Raw genomic sequence first — 25940 nt, 5'->3', positions numbered from 1 at the left:
CTGTGTAAGATATATACTGAACTGTAGAGTATATAGTAGATATGTTATAGAAAAAATGCTACATAACATGATAAACAAATTTGCAGAAATCTGAGCAATATAGAATTGTAAGAGGTGTAATCCATACTTAAAAGAGATAAACTGAACATTTCATTAAATCTGTATCAATACATATGACAAGTTAAATTACCTATGAGTAGAATATATCACATCTCAAATAATAACACCAGACATCTGTTATTTCACATAAAAGCTTATTTGTAGATATCAGTTTCCCAAAATACCTCTTAAACCTTTTAGTTAATTTATAAAATATTTAGCTTTTTTTTGGTAGCTACTGAAAAGTTGTTAAAAACTCATTTGTGTATGCGGACTTCAACCTATACAAAGTCAAATTTAACAATCCCAGAGTCAGGGGTCTGAGATTCAGTATTATGACAATTTCCGTATAAAATATCAATATCTCATCTATCATGCTACCTCAGCTGTTATTTATACATGTAGTAAGGACTTTTCATGTTACGTTTTGTTAGTTGGCCAGCATCAAGTCCATTTTATAAAACAAAGTATTGATACCAGCCTTTATAACAACTGCACATGTAAAGAGTGTCACAACTGGTTTTCCAGACATTTCAGAAAATAGTATTTCTACACTCTAAATCAAAGAATACCCCCCCCCCCCCAATTACATTCCGATGGAATAATACTAGTTTGGCATAGTCTCTTGCTAGTAAACATATGCTGGGTGAGGTTCTAAATGTCTAAGGCATGTAAATCTTCTAGTGAGGTTTATTTATATTTGTTAAGAGTGAGTGGTCTGGTCCAAGAACCCTTTTCAGCCATGACTTATGCCATTTAGACAATACAAAAAGACAATATTTTGTATAGCTTATGTACAACATACAGCTGTATGCAAAAACAAATATTTGTTATACTCATATATTTGAACTTCATATTTTTACAATGTTAGTTTTTCAAACAAGCCTATAGCTTTAAAAAAGGCACTCAGCTGGATTGACACCTATTAGATTCTGATCATACACCCTATTTTCCAGCCTTTTGTCAAATTCTGACTTAAAGGACACTAAATCGTCTGCCTTTCTTATTATTTGGAGTAGGGTATTTACATCAGACCCACTGTACCGTGAAACGGGAGCCTATTTATTCTTATATCACATTTGGCAACATTCAGAAAACCTCTGCTGTTTTGTGTCTGTATAAAGTGACTTTTTATTTAATTTCCCATAGTTAATGCTAACTGCCCATTGAATACACACTTAAAGATTAATGCAGTCCCCTCTTGTATATCTGTAGTTAAGTGAGTACCAGTACATTTCAAGGCTTGTCTCATAGCTCATACTTTTAACTTGTTTGATCTGTTTAGTGAAGTATTTATGCGACCTTTCTAACATTTTAAGTTGATCACAATTATATATGCAAGCAACTGAGCAAACCTAAACATTTGGTTTAACCATTGTTTCGTAAAGTAGCACTATTACCTTTTTGATTATAGTTTTCAAAATGTGTCTAAATGAGATGTAGCATTTTCTTACTACAGCCCTGATATTTGCTGCAAATAAACATTTGTTGTCTATTACCACACCAAGGTCTTTCATATTAATCACATTTTCTAGAAGATTACGTCTTGAACACATATGGGTCGTGTGAACTCCTATCACCAAAATGGATTGCATTTGATTTTGTGCATTAAACTGCATTGCTTTGCACTTCGCCCAATTCTCTCTCTCTCTCGATTCTATATCAACTCTCCAACCAGGGCACGGGAAGGAGACTTTACTCCAGGATGTTTCTAGTTCCAAGAAAAGATGGCCCTTGAAGACCTATCTTGGATCTCTCCCTATTAAACCTCTTCTTGGTGGTGCCTTCTTATAGAATGCTATCCTTACCTATTCTGCTGCCCCTGGTATCCCCTCATGGAAAACAGTGCTTCTTGTAGCCTTAACCTTTGCCAGAAGGGTTTCTGAGATTTAGGCTTTAAAGGCTACACGTCCCTTTTTGGTTTTCCATAAGGATAGGGTTTGGGTATCCTTGAGAACTAACCCTAATTTCATGCTACAATTTGTGAATGAGTTGTCACTTAATCAGTCTAAAGTCTATCAGGCAACCTGACCAACTCTTTGTGTCATTTCATACATGGGCTTTGGGTTTGCTTGTGTCCAGGCAAACTATATCTTCATGGATTTCTAAGGCTGTTCTGTTTTGTTATAAATTTAGTGGAATGTCCTTGTCAACATCTGTTAAGCCACACTCCACTAGGTCACTTGCATCCTCAGGGGCCTTCTTCAAGGGTCTAGATGCCCATTCCATCTTGGAAGCAGCAACCTGGTCTTCTGTTCACACCTTTATGAAACTTTACAAATTGGACACTGTTTCTAGATCCAGAGCAGGATTTGCTAGGGCAATTTTGCATGGATTCCTGGAAAATGCTCCCTCGTAGTTCCCATTCTCTGTCCACCTCCCTGGTTTCCCTATTAGTTTTTGCACTCTCCCATATGTGAAGAATACTGTAACATTGAATAGAAGGACATAGAATAGTGTAAAACCTTACCATAACCATAGATGCACTTCTCGTCTATGTTGCAGTATTCTATCCCTCCTGCCTTCCCCCCTACAGCTGGCTGATCCTAGGATGATCCTTCTAGGTTCCCCTTGTTTGTTTTTTCATGGGGCTTTCTTATTCTGAAGATGGTATGTGTGGACATTCCTTTTATGGCTGACGTTGTCTGTGCCTAAGTTTTTGTATACAGGCCAGACGTTGGGTCATTGGGCGGAATACAACCCATATTTTAAGAATACTGCAACATAGAAGAGAAGGACATCCATGGTCATGGTAAGATTTTACACAACTATTCTGTTTCTGTCCTAACAACTAGAAAGTTTGAATACGTACATAGAAAATGTATGGGTTTGTAGATGATTACATCATAGGATGCCTTAGGACAGCCTTCACCATTCAAGCATTTTCAGCATATAACCTCTTATTTTTCTTTCTAAAATTTATGCAAACTTAATTTTGTGCCTCTCTTTGGCCCATCTGTCCCTCCTTGGTCATTCAACCAATTTGTTTTCCATGTCTTGGGTAAGTGAGGATCATGATTCAGGCAGCCATCAGGGTATGTTTAAAGATTTTTCTTCTTAAATTTACTCAACCATAACTACCCATACTGGCAAGGCAGTAGGGTGTAACATGGACTGGGCTGTCAAGAGAGGATGTCCTGACTTACACAAGGTACTTTTCACCTAAGCAAACTGCTCCTCTATGCATGAGTAGTAGTTTCCTGGTCTCCAAGAGGGAATTGCACTGCCCAGTGTGCCCCCCAATACAGACAAGCCCTTCCCACTCCCAGGAATATTGAGCAGCATGCCATGCCCCCCTCCCTGTCTGATTGAACTCCCGCTGCCTGAGTCACAGTCAGGGCTCCATCCCTCTTTGCTGAGAGCCAGGCTGGAAATATATTTTTAACAGATCTGTGAATTCCTGTGGTTTAATAAGTGGGCTGTCCAGCTCTACTAGCTGCCCATAGCTCACTTTTAGTTATGGATTAAAAATGTGGTGAATTGTAGGGACAGTTTTCACTGCTTTACTACACCCATGAGTCTACTAAAAACTTTCCACTTTCCTGTGCCCCACTGTTTTTGTTTATTTATTATGTTTTCTGGCCATCTCTTTGATGTTTGACAGGTGGTGCCTAAATCTTCTGACACTGTTGATGTCACCCTTCCTGGCGCTATATATATATATATATATATATATATATATATATATATATATATATATATATATATATATATATATTCCTGTTTTAGTCTTTGCATAATGATTGTCTGACTTTTACAACTGTTGTACTTATGACATAATGTCATAATGTTAAAGCTTAATAAAACCACAAAATAAAAAAATAATAAATAATTTGTGTCTTTCGGCTTTTCCCGGTTAGGGGTCGCCACAGCGAAACTCCGGTCCGCTAATGATTGGCAGTAGATTTTTATGTGCTGGCTTGCCGGGCCTAACACACAACCTTCAACAAAAGTACTTAAATATAACAACAAAATGGTCAGTGAATCCAAACGATAAAGTTTATAATGTTAAAGCTCTCTTGTTTAGATCCTCAGTACTTCATTTTTAACATTTTAAGATCTAAGCATTTTCAAAGGATGGTTAAGAAACGAATTTCCTTTCAATATATATGAAATAATAATAATAATGATAATACTAATAACAATAATAATAAAAACAGCCAGGATCAGTCCTTTGTCTCCTATTTTAGTGGTGCAGTTATTGAACTGATTTATGACTTTATATTGTTTTATTGTATTATTTTATCGGTCAGCCTTTATGAATTTAAATATTAAAATGCATTCTGCAGTCCCGTGTATTCTTGCAGTAATCAAGCAGATTCCTGTGGCATGGACAAGCAACTATAAATGTGATTTTCTATTCTACTCACATTATGTATTTATGTGTAGTTTGTTGCTGTAGGAAAGTAAATGCTTCTCTGCTTCCTTGTTTCTTTTATATTGATCCCCTTTCTCCTTTTCACTTGTATCCTTCAGCTAACTAGATCATAGCATCATATGTCACATATTTTGTGACTGGGTCTACAACTCCAATCCACTGTTTATGCTGTCACACAAATACCACTCCACTAGTCACCTTTCTGCATGATACATCCCCCCCCCCTTTATTCATTCATTTATCCATTCAGTGTATATATTTTGTGATGGATATTGTTCATTAGTTTCCCCTGCAAGTCTCCCATTCCATGATCATTATTCCAGCTGTTATTACAAACATAATGAACTTTCTTCTTGTTTTTTAGCATTCCTGTGGCCCAGCAGTTTTGTACTTAAAGTTCAAAGCCTTGTAAAGGGTATCCTCTTCAGATTATCTATGACTAGTAATTTGTCACATAGTCAATACGCAATCTAAACTACAACACCTGCCATCTTGGAAGTCTACACTAGAACACCTGAATCGTCAGGAGGTCACAGTCTCAAAACAGGCCACACTCCAAACCTCATAAAGGATTTAAATGCAATTATTTTTTCCAGGGGGACAAGCCCACCCCGCACCCCTGATCTGTAACTATACCCACTCCAGTGTTGCACAGACTCATAGAAGGAGTAGTTTTGTCATGATAGAAGACAAATGGAAAACTCCATCTCCTCTATCTTCTCCATCTCCATATTGTAACTAAATGTGCAACCTGGGCATGTCCAATGCAGAGAAACATTGACTACAGCAAACATGTGATGCCCCTTTTTGGGGCTGATCAGAGCTAAGACGAAATATAGGCTTTCCATCCTGTTCCGTAATTGGCATTGGTACTGGATTGTCCATTTAAAATCCAGTCATAAAACTCCCACTACACAGTTGGGTCAAACACATCTCTCCAAATGTAGTTACCTTGGTAGGAAACAGTACCAAAGATTAAAAACAGAAAACTTTTATTTTTGTATAAGGGTCAAGCCAGTCATGCACCCCTTATAGTAATTATACCTATTATGCAATCCAGTTCATAGACTCATAAGTGTTTGCTAGGCTAATGACCACAATGGCCTTTTTAAGCCTAGCCATGCATCCCAAATCTCTGACAAGTTCTGGTACCCTTGAAAATATAAGCATGGGCCTGGGAGATGAATCATTTACAGGTTACCTGTTTCCATTAGAGACGCAGGTGCCAAACCAGGGATGAATTTCCAGTTTCCCATCCAATTGTCCAAGATGCACTTAAATTGAGTTAGGGAGGAACTCTGCTTCACATGGATGGGGAGCCTGTTCCATAGATGGGGTAGTCTTTGGGATGCATACCATAGTGTAAATAATTACATAGTGAATGATATAATCAGCTGCAAATTCACCACAACTCAGAAAGAAAAAAATCTCTCTCTCTGGCATGTCTCTCAATTGACCAGAATTTTGCAGAATGTCCAGATTTTTGGAAGATATTTTTGGTCAGTCCTTCATAAAATTTGTGTTATTTTGTCAAATTGTTGAAGATCAAAGTCACTAAATAATGACAGACATTTGAACTTCAGACTTCATATCCCTCAGAAAGTACATGCAAATGCAAAACCTGTTATTTTAACAACTTTTTAAGTTTATAAAAGCAACATTTTAAATCTGTCCCTGATTTTAGCCTTTGTTATCCCATTACTTTTTACTTTCATCAGAATTCTTGGGGTAAGAGGTTGAGAGGTATGCTCTCTGATTGCTGTAACCTCTCTGTTAAGTACATGTTGTGGAACTTCCATTCTCTAAAGTTTGGAACAGTCTCTGAATGAACCCTTTAACTTTGGGAAAAAAACTTTGGCATTGACTTTGTACATCAGCACAGATGTGTAACTCTGTCTCTGAAAATACAATGTTCATTCCCATGGATCTTTCCCAAGAAGCAAAAGTTGTGATTGCATTTTCTTTTTCTGAAATATGAACATACTTTGTTATTAAAATATGTCTGTGTTGAGTTTGTCATACATTGTTCATCTGTTTCCATTTCTGCATCTCCCCTGAGCTTACCTGAAAAGAGACATCATTAGTGTGTCCAGCCGACTTACAAAGTATTGTAAGTAAATTGTAAGCAAAACTGCTGCCTTTCTTGGTAATGCAAAGTATATTATATATGTAAGGTTATGCTGTATGTGTGTGCCTATGCATACATACAGCTTGAAAGTGGGAGGAATGTCTGTAGTTATGCATATTTCTTGCTTCCTGTTGTGTCTGGTAGATTTTTCCTGAGTATTGCTGGTAAAGTAGCATCACTGTTTCAGAGGTGCATATAACTTTTAGCAAAGGAAAACGCCTCAGCATTTTGCACAGAAAACATTATGCAAGTGCTATAGCAGGTTATATTTCAAGAAAAACAAGAAACTCCTACATACTATCTTGCATTTGGTGTTGTACATTAAGCTTGTTTTATCTTTCACTATCTGCAAGCAACTTACAACACCACAAGTTTACCAGCTGCAGTCTTTTGCTTAATTTGCAAACCCATATTAGTAACACTAAAACGCAAGTGAGGGACCCACAGATCAGCAATGATGCAGGCTGGAAATTTTGCTCACTGTAATCACATGACAAATAAACTGTTACATTTTTTTTTAGGGGAGAGAGGGTTGTGTAAGTCTTGTAATTTGTAAATCTTATTGGGCACAACAGCAGATTTGACTGCCTTATTAATTTTCATACGTACGATGCATGAGATACCCATGTCTTTTCCTGGTCAGCATAAACATTATGAAATGCATTCACAATATCAGACTGCATGAGATAGCACCCAAAAGGCTGAGGCCTACTCCTTTACGACAACCATGGTGGTCCATCAAAGGTGTAATAAAATTGTTTTTCCTGTTTTATCATCAGCAGCATACACAGCCCTGTAGTTTTCTGTATAAAGCAAACATAAGACAATTGTATTGGAAGAACAAACTATAGTCTTCAAAGCCTGCTGGTGTCTGTAATCAGCCCCCTTGCTATATGTACTTCTTACTGATTTCTTTACATTTACGGTTGTCTCATTATTTTTAAATCTTATCTTGAAGATGCCACTTGCCGTCTAATATACATCTTTTTTAAAATACTACATTTCCCTACCAAAACTTTCATATTTTCTTACCTGTTCTTAACTGAAAAATTTCCACTGAAAGGGATTTAAAGCCCCGAGTTATGTTTCTCCCTCTGTCTTCTCCAAGGAGCACATGCTGTGGTTCCTTTTTCTTTGTGTAAAAGCATTGTACTTGTACATCTGGCTTGTTTCTCTCTTTTCCATACCGAGGCCCTCCAGCAGTCTGATATCTGTAGTAATGTTGGTGCTTCCATACTGAGGCCCTCCTGCAGTCTGGTATCTGCAATAATGTTGGTGCTTCCATACTGAGGCCCTCCAACAGTCTGATATCTGTAATAATGTTGGTGCTTCCATACTGAGGTTGTCCTGCAGTCTGATATCTGTAGTAATGTTGGTGCTTCCATACTGAGGCCCTCCAACAGTCTGATATCTGTAATAATGTTGGTGCTTCCATACTGAGGCCCTCCTGCAGTCTGGTATCTGTAATAATGTTGGTGCTTCCATACCGAGGCCCTCCAACAGACTGATATCTGTAATAATGTTGATGCATCAATGCTGAGGCCCTCCAGCAGTCTGATTCTGTATAATGTTGGTTCTTCCATACTGAGGCCCTCCAGCAGTGTGGTATCTGTAATAATGTTGGTGCCAGTACTGTATGTAGTGCTAAAGGGTGGAATGCTGATTAATCAATAGACAGAAAACAATTATGCCTTTATACACTAAATGGAGTTCTCTTTGTTCCATCTTATGACAGTACAAGCATCCCTTCTAGTCACAAAAATTACCAAATAGTACCTTTCAGTTCATTCCCTAATTCCTAAATGAATTACTAGTTTCATAGTTTCATAGTATAGTACTAGGCTATCTGCCCTGGGGCATTTGTAAGCCTAGCCATAGTGATGTGGCTTTTGCCACCCCATGAAATGGTACAAAAAATGTACAGAATAAATTTAGAATACTGTGCCTCTGTCTAGTAGTGACACAATGAAGGTCCCCTTATATAATAGAATTAGTTTACTGTGCCCCTGTCTAGCAGTGACACAGATGTGACCCCTGGGGTAAACATACGATCTCCCATCCACTCATCAAGATTTCTCTTGAAGAGAGTCAGTGAGGGGCTCTGCCTAATACGAACTGGGATCTTGTTCCAAAGCATGGGAAGCCTCTGGGTTATGAATCTATCCCTCCAGCATGTCCTATTCATACTTGTGCCAAGGTTTACGTCTTTAGCTCTCGTGGTCCTGGTGGATTTGGATTTTTTGAGGTGGAGCATGTCCATCAGATCCTGATTGGACATGGCCTTGTACGTCAGGCAGAGATCACCTCTGATCAGGCGGTATGCTACTGAATAGAGCTGAAGTTTCTTTAGTCTGGCAGAATAAGACATATATTGGAGACCCTTGATCCTCTTGGTGAGGTACTTTTGTGGTCTCTACAGCTGTTGCAAATGCCAGGTGAGGTACATACCAAATGGGGCATTGTACTCAATCATGGGTCTGATGAGGGAGGAGTATAGGGGTACAGTGACATCCTTGGATCTGGATGTGAATCCCTTCATGATGAGGTGTGCAAGGTAGAATGTTTTTCTAACCACTTTGGCATCGTGGGTGTCAAATGAGAGGTCACTGTCGACTTGGGTCCCTAGGTCTCTGATTATTTTTCCATACTCAGTGGGTTGCTGTCTATGTGATAATTTGTGGGTACTTTGTTTTTCCCAAAGGGGATGACTATACATTTTTTGGCATTTAGTTTAAGGCCATGACTCCGGAACCACTTGTCCGTTTCTGTGAGGCCTTTTTGTAGGATGTATGTGTGCGCTGGTGTATCGACTATGGCGCCTAGTTTGCAGTCATCTGTGAACTTTGTCTGCCACAGCCCTCCCATGTTTGCTTTAACATCTGAGAAATAAATGCCGAACAAGCATCCTGTTCTGTTGCTAAAGCTTCTTAATAACCATATGCATTTTATTGACATCTACAGAGCAGGTGTCCTTCACATTTATGTTTGTAGATGCACATTATGTGCCTCTTGAACAGCACTAAACGGAAGACCTGAGCTCTGCTTTTTGCTATTGCTCATAACTTCTACATATGGCAGATTCTTTCTGGTTTATTGTCCAGTACAGTTCTTTATCCCAGCCTTCCATGTTGTTAAGAATCAAAAACCTTGCTGAAATCTGAATAGCATATAATCACTACACAATCCTACTACCAGCCAGATATAGTATTATGAGAAGATTGCGTTAGTAAGATTTGTCCAAGATGAATCACTGTTTGATGTCAGTGGTCCAATCTGGTATACTTTAGAATGTTAACTACTTTTTCTAGTTTGTGTCCTTGACCTTTCAGTTTCTTAAAGGTCAGTATCAATGGCATTTACATACATCACATGTACCCAGACCTAGAACTGTGTTAATTGCAATACTTTTATGCCAGTCTGTTTCATCATTATTTGCTTGCTGTACCTTTGACAGGTAATATTACCTGTAATTCTTTTGGCATTGCAGTAAATCCTGCCATGCCTTTGTTTGTTCATTGTTCTTTCACAGTCATTTCTCCTGTTTCCTGCAACTACTGCAAAGTGGTCATCTTGGTTAATTTAGGTAACACCCCTCTTCCTGTTGTTTTATCAATGCTAAGCATATATTGTTTTACTGTTTGTTGTTTTTTTCACTGTAACCTCTGCCTATGTCATCTGCCATTTGTTAAGATTCAGTTTTGCATATATAAATAGTAGGCATTGCTGGTTGTTGGAAAATTCTTGAAAAACAGAGAATACCTTAACTGTTCATTTTAGTAAACGCAGCAATCTTTATTGTATCTTACAATACTTAAACCTTTTTAAAAAAAGAGTGACCTTGTGTAGGATCTACTAGGATTTTTTTTTATTTAGTGCATTCCTTTTGTGAATCAGTCTATAGCTTTTTAGACCATGATCAAGCCAAGTACAATTAAGCTCACACCCTACAGAAAAATGTTTGCTTTTCAAAAAGTATTCTTAGACACTTTCTTAAACATATGTTTTAGTGTTCTCTTTTATTATCATTGTCATTATTATAGGTAGTATTAACTTTCCTGGGTTTTTAGTAGTAGATTTCCTGTTTTTCATCTTTTTCCCTCCAGAGCCAGTTTAATATCTGTAAACATCTTATTATGTGTTCAACTAACCATTTATCTTATTTTTTTTTATTTATTGTTGTTTGCTTGCATTGAACCATTTCTAAAGGTATTAAAAATCTTTCAAAGCCATAAAGAACCTCATGATTCAAGCTACAGATGCAGTTGGAAAAGATGAAAAAGTCATTCCATTCAAACAGCACAGTAGCTCAAAGATTTGCCAAGCTATGTCCAATATGTACTGTACAAAATGGTTCAACACAAAACTCCAAGATACCCATGAATTTCCACTAAAGCAGCCAAAAAATCCCTATCTCCAATGACAGTAAACTCCTTCACACTTTATAAAACAAATACTCTACAGCTCACACAACACCAAATGGCAGGTACACAAAAATGATAAGAGCAGCAATGCTCTCCGGGTCTCCAATGCTAATAAAACATTCAACCAGTACTCCAAATTAAAAGACTACATTTCCCTACCAAAACTTTCATATTTTCTTACCTGTTCTTAACTGAAAATTTCCCACCGAAAGGGATTTAAGGCCCTGAGTTATGTTTCTCCCTCTGTCTTCTCCAAGGAGCACATGCTGTGGTTCCTTTTTCTTTGTGTAAAAGCATTGTACTTGTACGTCTGGCTTGTTTCTCTCTTTCCATACTGAGGCCCTCCAGCAGTCTGATATCTGTAGTAATGTTGGTGCTTCCATACTGAGGCCCTCCGGCAGTATGATATCTGTAGTAATGTTGGTGCTTCCATACTGAGTCCCTCCATCAGTCTGATATCTGTAATGTTGGTGCTTCCATACTGTGGCACGCCAGCAGTCCGATATCTGTAATAATGTTGGTGCTTCCATACTGAGGCCCGCCAGCAGTCTGATATCTGTAATAATGTTGGTGCTTCCATACTGAGGCCCTCCAGCAGTCTGATATCTGTAGTAATGTTGGTGCTTCCATACTGAGGCCCTCCAGCAGTATGATATATGTAGATATGTTGGTGCTTCCATACTGAGTCCCTCCATCAGTCTGATATCTGTAATAATGTTGGTGCTTCCATACTGATGCCCACCAGCAGTCTGATATCTGTAATAATGTTGGTGCTTCCATACTGAGGCCCACCAGCAGTCTGATATCTGTAATAATGTTGGTGCTTCCATACTGAGGCCCTCCAGCAGTCTGATATCTGTAGTAATGTTGGTGCTTCCATACTGAGGCCCTCCAACAGTCTGATATCTGTAATAATGTTGGTGCATCCATACTAAGGCCCTCCTGCAGTCTGGTATCTGTAATAATGTTAGTGCTTCCATACTGAGGCCCTCCAACAGACTGATATCTGTAATAATGTTGATGCATCCATGCTGAGGCCCTCCAGCAGTCTGATTCTGTAATAATGTTGGTGCTTCCATACTGAGGCCCTCCAGCAGTGTGGTATCTGTAATAATGTTGGTGCCAGTACTGTATGTAGTGCTAAAGGGAGGAATGCTGATTAATCAATAGACAGAAAACAATGATGCCTTTATACACTAAATGAAGTTCTCTTTGTTCTATCTTATGACAGTCCAAGCATCCCTTCTAGTCACAAAAATTACCAAATAGTACCTTTCAGTTCATTCCCTAATTCCTAAATGAATTACTATCCACTCATCAAGCATCCTGTTCTGTTGCTAAAGCTTCTTAACAACCATATGCATTTTATTGACATCTAGAGAGCAGGTGTCCTTCACATTTATGTTTGTAGATGCACATTATGTGCCTCTTGAACAGCACTAAACAGAAGACCTGAGCTCTGCTTTTTGCTATTGCTCATAACGTCTACATATGGCAGATTCTTTCTGGTTTATTGTCCAGTACAGTTCTTTATCCCAGCCTTCCATGTTGTTAAGAATCAAAAACCTTGCTGAAATCTGAATAGCATATAATCACTGCACAATCCTACTACCAGCCAGATATAGTATTATGAGAAGATTGCGTTAGTAAGATTTGTCCAAGATGAATCACTGTTTGATGTCAGTGGTCCAATCTGGTATACTTTAGAATGTTAACTACTTTTTCTAGTTTGTGTCCTTGACCTTTCAGTTTCTTAAAGGTCAGTATCAATGGCATTTAAATACATCACATGTACCCAGACCTAGAACTGTATTAATTGCAATACTTTATGCCAGTCTGTTTCATCATTATTTGCTTGCTGTACCTTTGACAGGTAATATTACCTGTAATTCATTTGGCATTGCAGTAAATCCTGCCATGCCTTTGTTTGTTCATTGTTCTTTCACAGTCATTTCTCCTGTTTCCTGCAACTACTGCAAAGTGGTCATCTTGGTTAATTTAGGTAACCACCCTCTCTTCCTGTTTTATCTATGCTAAGCATATATTGTTTTACTGTTTGTTGTTTTTTTCACTGTAACCTCTGCCTATGTCATCTGCCATTTGTTAAGATTCAGTTTTGCATATATAAATAGTAGGCATTGCTGGTTGTTGGAAAATTCTTGAAAAACAGAGAATACCTTAACTGTTCATTTTAGTAAACGCAGCAATCTTTATTGTATCTTACAATACTTAAACCTTTTTAAAAAAGAGTGACCTTGTGTAGGATCTACTAGCATTTTTTTTATTTACTGCATTCCTTTTGTGAATCAGTCTATAGCTTTTTAGACCATGATCAAGCCAAGTACAATTAAGCTCACACCCTACAGAAAAATGTTTGCTTTTCAAAAAGTATTCTTAGTTTGCTTTTCAAAAAGTATTCTTAGGCACTTTCTTAAACATATGTTTTAGTGTTGTCTTTTATTATCATTGTCATTATTATAGGTAGTATAAACTTTCCTGGGTTTTTAGTAGTAGATTTCCTGTTTTTCTTCTTTTTCCCTCTAGAGCCAGTTTAATATCTGTAAACACCTTATTATGTGTTCAACTAACCATTTATCTTATTTTTTTTATTTATTGTTGTTTGCTTGCATTGAACCATTTCTAAAGGTACTAAAAATCCTGCAAAGCCATAAAGCACCTCATGATTCAAGCTACAGATGCAGTTGGAAAAGATGAAAAAGTAATTCCATTCAAACAGCACAGTAGCTCAAAGATTTGCCAAGCTATGTCCAATATGTACTGTACAAAATGGTTCAACACAAAACTCCAAGATACCCATGAATTTCCACTAAAGCAGCCAAAAAAATCTCAATCTCCACTGACAGTAAAATCCTTCACAGTTTATAAAACAAATACTCTAAAGCTCACACAACACCAAATGGCAGGTACACAAAAATGATAAGAGCAGCAATGCTCTCCGGCTCTCCATTGCTAATAAAACATTCAACCAGTACTCCAGGCCGACAAGTCTACCAACAGAGTTAACTGGTAGACACAATGCAGGCACACAGTCCAATCATGTACCCTACATCTTCCTGGCTGAAAAATGCACAAAATATTCACATCCTCTAGCAGGTCCACTGAAAGTCACAAACAATCCACTGATGTATGAAAATGCAAAGCATTGGCTGAATAAGTACAGGCTGAAAACAAAAAGTGTCCTCAGGCAGTGATCTGCTTAACTCTGAGTTATTTCTTTAGAGAAAAACACTTGCCTTGTTTACCTGTACTTTACTAGCTTGAGTTAAATCGATGCATCCATCCACCACCCCTTTTCTCCTCTTTTTGCACATGAGGTCAGGATGTTACTTCAACAGTGACAATCATTTAGAGACATGGTTTATACCACCCGGTGGCTAGCCCTGCCATGGAACTTGAGTTAAATACTGTTTCCTTTTTAATGATAGTTTTGAATTTTCTTATTGCTTCTTTCCCTTCCCTGTAGTATATCTGATGATGGTTTCTTGGCCTGTTGTCTCATTTGCTAAAACCTACAATTCTAAGCTCAAAAGCTGTTTTATATGTGTGTTTGTACAGCTTTTACTTTACCAAACCACTTGACAACCACTTATTTAAAGATTGCTGTCCAGCTGATTCATAGGAGTTTACTAGGCTAGTATCGCTATAGTCCTTACAAGCCTAGCCATTTTAATTCCAAGTTACCTCAATTGTCCATGGTTAGAGGGACTTAATTCGCCAAGTGAGTCTATGATAAACACCAACTATCCCTGTCCATGAGGGACATGGGTGCCATCCCTGGGGTGAATTTGTGGTTTCCCATCCATTTGCCCAGGCTGAGCTTGAATAGGGTCAGTGAAAAGCTCTGCTTCACATGAATTGTAAGTTTATTCCAGAGTAGCAGCAATCTCTGAGAGGTATATTTGTCTCTCCAGCATGTTCTGTTAATGGCACAGGCTAGGTTAAGATCCCTAGTGCGAGTGACTCTTTTGTCATTTGACTTGTAGGCCAGGCACAAGTCACATCTCAGCAGCTTGTATGATACAGAATACAGTGGCAGGGCTTTCAGTCTTGTGGTTGAGTGACCTGAGTGCATGTGCAATTGATGTATCATGGCATCTGACAGGCAGCTGACTGTGTCCTTCTCCTTGTCCAGCCTGGTGAGGGGGACATCTGTGTGTCTCACTATGGACTCGCCTATCACCAAGATATTAGGCTTTGAGGTGTTTTGCTTTAGGGGATTATTTGCTGAGACACTGGCATATGTGTTATTATGTGTAGTGGTTTCTATTTGCATAGCAGTGTGTGCAGGTCGTTTACTTTTCGGAGGCCTCTGATCTTTTGGTAGGCTTCTAGTGAGTATCTCTGCGTATCAGGGTTTATGTGCAAAGTTCTCATTTTGTGTGAGAGGTGAAGTGTGTGTGCTTACAGCCTGTTTGATGTCCGATTGGTTGTTACATGACAGAACTAATTCCAATTTCATAGTGCAATTATATCTCTCACATGTTTGTTTTAGGATTAAGTGGTTGTCCATATATATGAGGCAGTTATTATATTGCCTCAACATGCCTATGTCAATCAGGCCGACCAGTGAAATGATAAGAAACTCCCCATCCGGTGGTGCTGCGGTAGCATTGTCACCTCACAGTAAGATGTTGTCCTGTTCGATTCTCAGCTAGAGCATCTTCTGTGTGGAGACATGTGTTAATGGGCGTACCTTCGTTAAAGGTTGTGCGTCAGGGCCGGCAACTCGGCACGTAAAAATCTACTGCCAATCATTAGCAGACTGGAGTTCTGCTGTGGAAACCCCTAACCAGGAAAAGCCGAAAGACACAACAACAACTACAGGGGAAGGGAGTGGGCTAGTTTGACCAGTTTTGTGCTAGGATTAACAAATGTGCATGTTCTATTGCAGGTTATGGATGATAAGTGTGGCAACACTGCTCAATGTGCTTGTAGTGCAGGAGGATTCTGATGATAAATCTCTAGGGAAAAATTAAGTTTCAAGGCATTTGTGTCTACACAGGGCACTGCTAACCCCTGTTGTGTGGTGCAGTGCAACTTGCAAATGCGAGGTATAAATACAAGCAACATTAAAACACTTTTTAGGTAATCTACCAATAGGAAAGCACACAATGAACCTTCCTCCAGCAATCTCCAGCTCAGAGAAGGTTGGATCCACATTCTTCTGCCACAAGGGTGCAAGGGAGCTCTTCTTAATGTAAGATGACTGGTTTAATGCTCAAGTGTATCAATAGCAGGTTAGATTCAGGAGGTGTGAATCTAGTCTATGCTGTCTAGGTAATAGAAAAGTGCAAATCAAGTGCAGAGAAGTGCAAAAAGTACTTAGATCCCTTTTGTGTGTTTCCCAACTCAGATAGACCAGATAAAACACCTACTACCACATAATGAATAATCACAGTCCTCCAAATATAAAAGCACAGTAAAGGAGTGTCTGGAGTGCAATGCTGCAACATGCAAACTTAAACAGTATGAAATGTTTCCACAAACAAACTTAAAAATATTGATACTTTGTACTTTAAACAACTTATAAAAATCTGATTATTCAATAAAAGTACTTCGCTTTAAATAAATGAGCCAAGAGTTACTCAATTGTGCAGAATTTATAAAGGCACTGAAAAACAAAATAAGCTGATTAATAGACCACCAGCCAATAAAACTACATTCAGAAATCTCAAATGTTTCTCCAACCTAAACAGACCAGGCTACCCCCCCTCCATTGCACTAGATGGAAAATCCACTGACCTCGTTTGAAATAAAAGCAACTATTTGCTAGAGTGTAAAAAACACACTGTTTTATCAAACAGCTAACTATATAATGAAAGTCAGATCAAGCAGAACACACAATGGGAGGCAAAATGCAGTTTTTCTTTATAAGCATAAGTAGAGGCAAATAATTCAGGATTTCGACAGCAGTGTAGAAAGTCAGGAGCTTATTAAGTTCAATTTACAGTAGGGCTGGGCAGCTTAAAATCACCAGGTTTACAAAGCAGATCAAAAAATGGGAGGGTAGGTGGAAAACACAGCAGGGAATCACCAGCAGTGATTTAGTTTATGCAGGTTTCAAATCTTTTCAGACAAAGACAAAGGCCCAGAATTTCACTGAGTGTTTAAGCATCACTCAAAAGACAATTTAGCCATTCATGATATTTTAAATCCCCATATCTCACATAGAACAAAAACACCACACCAAGCAGATTTCTGAAAATAAAAAACAAAATGGAGCAATCAGCAGCAGTGCTTTAGATTATGCAGGTTTTAAAATCTTTTCAGACGAGCTGCTGTAGGTAAGTCAATTCAGTTACCTTCTCCCATAATTGTTCCTTTTATCAGACTACCTGATTGTTTTCAGCTATTGCAATGGTTTGTTCTGTAATTCTTCCCATTCCTTACCCCTTTGTTGTCACTCTGTGAACATTGTATGTTGGTGTTGCCATTTTCAGACTACAGTCTCATAGTGCCTCCTCACCTTCCTGTTTATTGAACATTTTTGCTATTGTGGCTGTCTCCTTATCACTCCTGCTATCCTATGTTTCCCTGCAACAGACTTTCTTTCCTCTGTGTTGACATTACAGTCATAGTTATTTATGGATGTGACTAAAAATTAATTAACACACTTGCATTTTAAATAAAAGGGTAAAAAAATGGGAGTTCATTTTATAAAAATATTGCTCTCTCAGAGGATCAAGGAGGCTGTACACCCCTTAGGACAAGGAAGTATTACCCTTTCTGATGACCTCCTTTTAGAAATTAGCTATTAAGTGAAACTGAAAAATTCTGACTTGCACACAAGTTCTTCAGCTAGTTTATCTACTCCCTTTATATGCAAATTGTATTAATGCATGCTACGTTTCTATGGAGTCCTCAATGTATGCAGCATTGCAAGCAGTTTTTTCTAAATTTCATCCTATCTAGAGAGTTCTTACTGAAAATCTACAAAAATGTTCTGATTTTACTCCAGTTTCTTCCTTACAAACATTTCCAAGATCCTTTTGTTAAATCATTCAAGATTACAGTGCATGTTATTTACGTATACAGAGACACACACACACACACACACACATCTGTATAAACATACACAGAGGTATACACACACACCACATACACATGCACTCACAAACACATACAGCTGTGTGTGTTTGTGTGTGGTATCTATGTAACTATATATATGGGTTTAGTTGGCAGCTGAATAAATAACCACTAATGTCAACATGTATTTGGTTGACACCATCTGGTCAACTGAAAAAGATGGTTGACAGATGTGCAAAATTCACAATCCCTGGCTAGGGGACTATTCCCTTTCCAAGAGAATTGTGCAGTCTCTGAGTTAGTATACATACTTAGGCAAGAAATGTGGGGGGGTACAGGGTTTCCTTCTTTGCAAAAACACTTGAATTTCTTGCCATTGAATAATGTAATAAGATGTTCATCTACACTGCGACTTTACTTGTTCTGAAGCCAGCTCTTATGACAGCTTCTATGCAGAGTATGTTTTTATGTTTTTCTTTACTAAAACTTGTGGTGCAGTATTTTCTTTGGTCTAGAAGAGAATGGAAACATCTATGTGGTAGACAAATCCAGGAACATGTTGATCCATTGAAGGAGGAGGTCTTTGCTTTCCTCCCTGCAAAAAAAAAAAAAAAAAAAAAACAATGTTTCAATGATCATTGAAAACTGTTTTGATGAACTGCCTTTGGTTTCTTTGCATTCGTTAAAATTGCCTTTGACTTATTGACATGCTGCCAATAAATCACATACAAGGTTTCACACATGCCCTGTCTTTTTGTTTAGGTGAATGCCACAGCAACCGTTGCTGTGAAATTTGTCTGTCTTTCACCCTAAAGTGGGTCAGCTTTACAGTGTAATATATATTATTACTGAACAAATGCCTGAAAGCCCTCGCTCAGTTCTCCATGATGTCTGTCTCTCTTTCAGCCAAAGAGGATTTGGAAACTACCCTGCCATTGACCTCACTTTTCCAGTCAGACATAAATGTATCCAGTATGGCCATGATAGAGTCCTCAGACTGCCAGTTTGATGTTCCCAGCCCCTCTGGTGTTTCTCTATGGGATGCTGCTAAGGTTCAGAAACCAGACAGGACCACCAAGACCAGATATCAGGCAGGTACTTAGAAAGGACAACACTGTTTTCTCTTATATGAAGGGCTGTACTGAATACACAGAGTGTTGTTATGGGAAGAGATAACAGGTTCTCCTGTGGAGGTTTGGATATGTGACATCTTTCAAACAATCAAGCTAGAAACTCCAAGAAAAAACCTTAGAAACCAAAACATCTTTCATCACCTTCCACAACCCTCCACTCCTTCTAGTGCAAAGGGTCAAAGAATAAATTATATAGTTTTGCTAAAATACTTTTTAGGGCATTTCAGTCTCTAACATAATCTTATCCAACTGCTTCTCATCTTAAAAGAAAAGATCACCCTCTTCTTCTGAGGATAACTCTCTTTCAGAATCAGAAAAAGAAAGAGAAGTTCTTGATTATTTATCCAACATCTCCTATCTTGTCCATTTTGAGTCAGAATCTGAGGAAAGCATCTCTTCAGACACCTGTTGAGGGGCTTTCTTTTTTAGACATCATTTGCAAAATAAAGTGCCTTTTACAGTGGGAAGGCAAAGAAATTTCAGAAAATCAGAAGAGGTACTATAACCTCCTTCATGTAGATTTCCTAAAGCCACTACATAGTCTGCCAGTTATTAGGGATTTGCAGGATGCATTCAATTCTGCCTGTTCTTTCTCTGAACCTCCTGCAATCAAAAAGCCTATTATATTTTATAAGGTGTCTGAATCACATGCTATGTTTTCCAAAACCCTGTGATAGTCCCAGCTGTCACTTCCTTAAACAGGGTTGGATCTTTGAAATGCTTATCTTTTTCTAACCCTATGCCCACTGATGAAGAAGGAAGAACATTTAATAAATATGCCAAATTCCTTCTTGTCACATTCAGAGAAATGAATTAGATAATTTGTAATCTGTCACCTTCTGGTGCCAAATCCTGTCTCACAAGTATGCTTTCTTCTGTATTTCAGGTCACAAAACATATCCTAAAGTGTTTGCATGATGTAGCTGATGTATTTTCTAGAGCTGCAGCTACAGGATGTGCAATGCAACAATTTGCCTGGCTCAGATTATATAGTCGTTCCAGAGGATGTTAAAGCCCATATCCTTAATGCCATTAAATAAAGCAACCTTGTTTGGTAGCTCCTCTGCTGAGGCCCTAAAACAATTTGATGAAAGGGACAAACCAATCCAGGCAATAAAGAACCATTTTCAATCTCCAATTACAAATATAGCAGAAACTGTTGTTCCAGTTTTGGACCTTTTTCCCAAAAATCTTTTAACTCAGGCAGCAAAGGTTAGGGAAGCAACAAGACAAAAAGAAGTGGCAGGGGATATTAAGAAAAAAGGAAATGACCCCCAAGGGGGTCCTCTCAAACAAAGAGAAATACATGAATACATAAGCACGCCTTCCTCTCTCCCTTCCCAACACAGCCACCCTTATAAAATGTTGAAAAAAAAACTCTCTTTCCCTACCATTTGGAAGGAAATTACAATAGATTTTTGGGTACTGTAGGTAATCCATCAGTGCTGCAAATGGCAGTGGAGATCTTATTTACCAAAGCTGTGGATTCCTCTTCAGCCAAAAAGTCAGACTCATTTGTTTTCTCCCATTCTGTCACAAATGCAGGCAGAGATTGTGATAGAATCAGTTCCCTGGTCCCAGTGAGGAAAATAATTTTACTCTAGGATTTTTCTAGAACTCAGGAAAGAAGGCACCTGGAGAACAGCACTAGACCTTTCATTTCTAAACTTATTGCTAAAAACTCCAAAATTCAAAATGCTTAGCCTCCAGACTCTGCTTCCCCTCATCCCCCCCCACTTTCTAGTTACACCGTACCTAGAAGATGCTTGCCATCATACCCCCATCCACAAAAATTTCGGACCTTATTTAGGATTTCTTTTTAAATTGATTACATTTTTAATTTACATCCTTACCCTTTTGGCTGGGTATTCACAAAATGTCTAGCACCAGTAAGTGCTTTTGCAGAATGCATGCAATCCATATTTATTCCATTCTGGATAATTGCTTCATCTTAGCAGACTCTTTTCAGAACACCTAAACATCTCCTCTCTGTCATAAACCTTTTTCAAAAGCTTCCATCTCAGCATGAAAAAATCTTTCCCAATTCCTTCACACAGGTTGATGTTTCTTAGGAGATCTGTTAGACATTTCTTTCCTGATCACTTTCTTCTTCCAGAGAAGATTTCCTTTTACCATCTTCAGTTCCTGGCTCTGCTTCACCAGTCAATTAGCACTGCAAGGCAGTATCCTAGAGTTTGTAGTTATATGGATTGAACTATTTTAATGCTTCCCTTAGCCAGACCACATTTGAGAAATATTCAGTGGTAGAGTGAATCAGTCTGGACTCAGCACAAGCATCCTCTGTCCTTTCCTGTTCCAGGACTAGACTTTTTAAAAAAGGAATTCTTATGGAGGGTAGATCATATTCAGATGAATCCAGGTCCTCCTCCCCCACCATCCCAGACACTTCAACTTTACCTGGGAGGGCAGTATCCAAGGGAATCCAAGTTCAAGGGACTTGTGATCCCCATTTCAAAAATAAATGCATCACCCTTTAGTAACCGATGGCGCTAAAAATGCATAAAAGGCTTGTACCTGTTGTCTACTCCAGGGCCACTGATGGTAATTATAGATAACACCACCATGATGTTATACAGAAACAGGGGGAAACAAATCTTACCATCTGTGCAGTCTAACCATTATTTCCTGGGAGGTTGCATCTCAGGACAATGTCTCCCTTTGGTCAACTCCAACAGAGCAGAATATTTTAGCAAATAGTCTGAGCAGGTCCAGGATAGACCCTCACTAATGGACGTTATGTTGAGATCTTGCAGGAAATTGTCCACCTGCGGGGAACTCCCCAAGTAGATCTGTTTGCTTCCATTCACATCATGCAGTTTAAGAAGTTCTGTACCTGGACACCTTGCAGAAAGAACTGGAAAATGTATACCTTTTCTTTCCCATGGATGGAAATGTTCCTTTTTTCCTTTCTCCCCTTTCCTGTGATAATCAGAGTTCTAACAATACAGACAGACTCTCCAAAGGTACTTCTGGTAACTCCATTTTGGCCCAGACAATGCTGGTCATCCATCTCATGAAAATGGCCAGGGGCAATTGCCATAAATTACATCACAGGGTGAACCTGTTCACAAAGAACAAGGGATCACTAATACAGCCAGTTGCACAATCTACATCTGAATATCTGGATGATAGGGTTTTAATCCCATTTAGACACATTTATTTCTGATAGTGTGCAACAGGTTTTAAAGGAAGCTAAAAAAAACTAATACTAGAAAGTCATATTTGTCAAAGTGGAAGAGAGCTTCTGGTTTCCACAAAAGAGACCAGGCACCATCCAAAGAGGAGGCTCCTCTGGTTCTCCACTACCTGTGTGAATAGCTCAAATCAGACCTATCCTTCACTTCCATCAAGGTGCATCTATCTGCCAATTCAGCTTGTCTGCCATTGAATTCCACCCTTTCTTCTCTGTTCCAAGTGAAGCAATTTCTAAAAGTGGTGTTAGATATCTGACCACTTAAAAAAACAGGTGGCTGTATGGTGAGATCTTAACTTATGTTTAGAAGTGCTAACTCTTCCTCCATTTGAACCAACTTTTCAGACAGCCTTGAAGCTCTTGACTGAGAAGACTGTTTTGCTCACTGCTCTGATTTCGGCTAAATGAATATCTGAGCTGTAAACATTTATGTTTATCAAGCCCTTTTAGATATTTCTCAGGAACAGGCTGAGTTTAAGAACCAACCCTTCCTTTATCCCAAGATTGTATCTGAAATTAACTTAAATCAGTATGTTCTTCGAGTGTTCTTTTTTTTGAACCCCCACAACATGGGAGAAATATTTTTTCATACTTTGGATGTTCACAGGCAACTCTACCTAGATAGGACTAAACACTTCAGAACTTCTGATCGGCTCCTTATTTTCCTTTATGTAAGGAAAAGGGGCAACCAGTGTCAAACCAGATCATTTCAAAATATTTATCTCACTCAATTCATTTCCCTTACTGTCACCATGGAAAGAGCCCTGCTCCACCCCAGAAGTCCAAGGCTCACTCTACTAGAGCTATGGCTACTTCTAGGGGTCTTTGGAATGGTAGGGACTCTAGAACTATCCTGGAGGCAACAATTTGGTCATCTTTATGTACATTTACTGTACACAACAACACTGACTCATTTTCCAGGGGCAGAACAGGTGCTGCTTGGTTTCTTCAGGGAGTCCTAGATTCTGGTTCTACTGTAATTGTACCAGATAGCTTTATGCTGCTGCAGCAGTTATCTAATAATGAACATAGTGCAGTAATATAGGCAACTTACCATAACAGTAGATATCTGAATAGATCACTTTTGCTGTACTAACACCCTCCTACTACCCCATTCTGACTTTGCTCTCTGTTCTCTCTGTCTCTTTCTCTCTATATATGTATACATATATAGAGAGACAGATAGACAAAGAGAATTCTCTCTCTAGATATGTATACTACAGCTAAAAAATGGAACTTGCTTCCTTCCCTTCTAAGAGTCACTACTAGCTAAGAACACTTCAAATCTCTTCTCCATTCTCACCTCTCCCAAAACTGGAAATGTAATTGTATACTTCCTACCTAGATTTTAATACATCCATTTTCCTCCCCTCTGGTCCCCCTTCTTCTAACTCTCTCCTTGGCTCCCCTCCCTCTACTTCTTTATCTCCACTCTCTTCCCTGATTAAACCCTGTATTTATTCCTTTTAAGCGTTCTCCTCCCACTGCCCACTTGCAGGTCTAGTCTCACAGTTGAATCTTTTGCCTTTTTCATAAGTTGTGCTTTTGACTCAAACACAAAATGAATATTAGTCTAACTGTTCTTTTCATCTTCCTCCTGACACCTCTTCTCCTTTAAATTCTTTGCATCTCCTTCACTTCTCCTCTGTTTTACTGCTCTTGCATTCAAGATCTATGTATAATTTCCTTTTATCTCTCTCTACTACACTAACAATACAGTTGCATAATTATATTAATTTCTTAAGTATACTGCCAAATGTACTACATTTTTGGAAATTGTTAAAGTGTTAAGCTATTAGAACACAGAGTGTTTTTGTGTGTAATGTATTATTATGGAGCTTTTCTCCCCGGGCCTCCACTGAAAATGGGCTTTCGGGCCCAGTGGACTTCCCCGGTTATCAAACTGGAAATAAATAAATAAATAATGTGTGTGTGTGTGTGTGTGTGTGTGTGTGTGTGTGTGTGTGTGTGTGTGTGTGTGTGTGTGTGTGTGTGTGTGTGTGTACATATATATATATATATATATATATATATATATATATGTGTGTGTGTGTGTGTGTGTGTATAGTCCCCAGCTTATTTCCCCCTGATTGGATAAGATTCCCTGTATCTGTTTCTGTTGTGACATAGTTTTACAGTTTAGACATTTTGGTCCACACCTTTTTATGGTTATAGCCCGTCTTGGTTAGTGGCATGAAAGCTCTAAATTTTTGGTGCCTGTACATCCCTTTTTTACCATTTTATAACAGCATGCCCCTGTGCTTCCTCAGACATATGGGTGTGTGTAAAGTGTGCAAAAGCTTTTTCATACTGGCCAGATCCGGATGTCCTGTCCTTGGCAGGATACATCCCATATAGCTTTATGCTATTGCAACAGTGATCTATTCACTATTCAAACCTCTGCCGTTATGATAAGTTACCTACATAACTGTATTATTTCCCACCGGTACAGGGTGATGAGGCTGAGATTCTTAATGGCCTCTTTGGCTTACTATGTTTATAAGTTCATAGGTACTTGCTAGGCTAATGATCTGTGAGAGTCATCAGAAGCCTAACCCTGCATTAGTAATAAGTTTCTAGCACTAGTATTTTCAGTATGATTAACCCAGAGCCCCTTGTAATCTAAGTATAAATAATCCAGAGCAGGCAGACTTTTACATGTTTCTCCATCCATAAAGAACAAGGGTACCAGTCCAGGGGTGGACTTGCGGGTTCCCAACCACTTATCCAGATTACACTTGAACAGAGTAAGAAATGTACTTTGCTTTACACGAAGAACAAGGCAATTCCAGTGAAGCAGTGTTCTCTGTAAGACATGTCATATCTGTCCCTCCAGCATGTTTTGTTTAAGTTGCACAAGAGATTAAGATCTCTTGAGATGGTGTTTCTTCCACTATTGGACTTGTGGATGTGTAGGAGATCTGAAAGGATGGGGTTGGTAGGGGGTCTTATAAGTGAAAAAGAGATTGCCTTTCAGTAGCCATTGTGATACCAAAAAGAGAAACAGAGTTTGATATGGTCAGTATAGCTTTTGTGATTAAGGCCCTTTGATTTACTTAGTGAAAAAGCATTGTGGTTCCTTGAGTTGTGTCAAATGTTTGGATAGGTACATACAGAAGAGGACATGATACTCTATGATCATCCTAATGAGTGCGGAATACAGTGGAATGATTACCTCCCTGGATCTGGATGGCATACCCTTACTAAAAAACTGTTCAATGAAAAAGGACTTCTTTACAAGATTAGATACCTGGTAATCAATGACAGCTCATAGTCTACATGGGTTTCCAGATTTTGCTTTACAGTGTCAGCCTTTGGGAGGGTGTTGGTAACAGGGAATGTCATGCTTGCCAAAGGATACAATTATACATTTTTTGATATTTAGTTTTAGGCCATGATTTGATACCAGTTATTTGTTTGCAAAACACCTTCTTGCGGGATCTTGATATCTTCTGGAGAGATTGTGATAGCACAAAGTTTGCAGTCATTTGAAAACTTGGTCAGCCATAATTCCTTAACA

At 38.6% G+C, this 25940-nt stretch overlaps 1 protein-coding gene across 2 annotated transcripts in view; it reads left to right on the top strand.

Annotated features, from left to right (window-relative positions):
• SYTL1 (synaptotagmin like 1) overlaps positions 1–25940 on the top strand; it is a 1083808-nt gene that overhangs the window by 484295 nt on the left and 573573 nt on the right. The gene's annotated exons all lie outside the window — the stretch shown is intronic.

The sequence above is a fragment of the Protopterus annectens genome, chromosome 1.part1, assembly GCF_019279795.1.
Source record: "Protopterus annectens isolate FY-2018-M chromosome 1.part1, PAN1.0, whole genome shotgun sequence".
In the NCBI taxonomy this organism is placed as follows: Eukaryota; Metazoa; Chordata; order Ceratodontiformes; family Protopteridae; genus Protopterus; species Protopterus annectens.
Note: the sequence above shows the minus strand (reverse complement) of the source record. Positions and strands in the feature narration are given on the sequence as shown.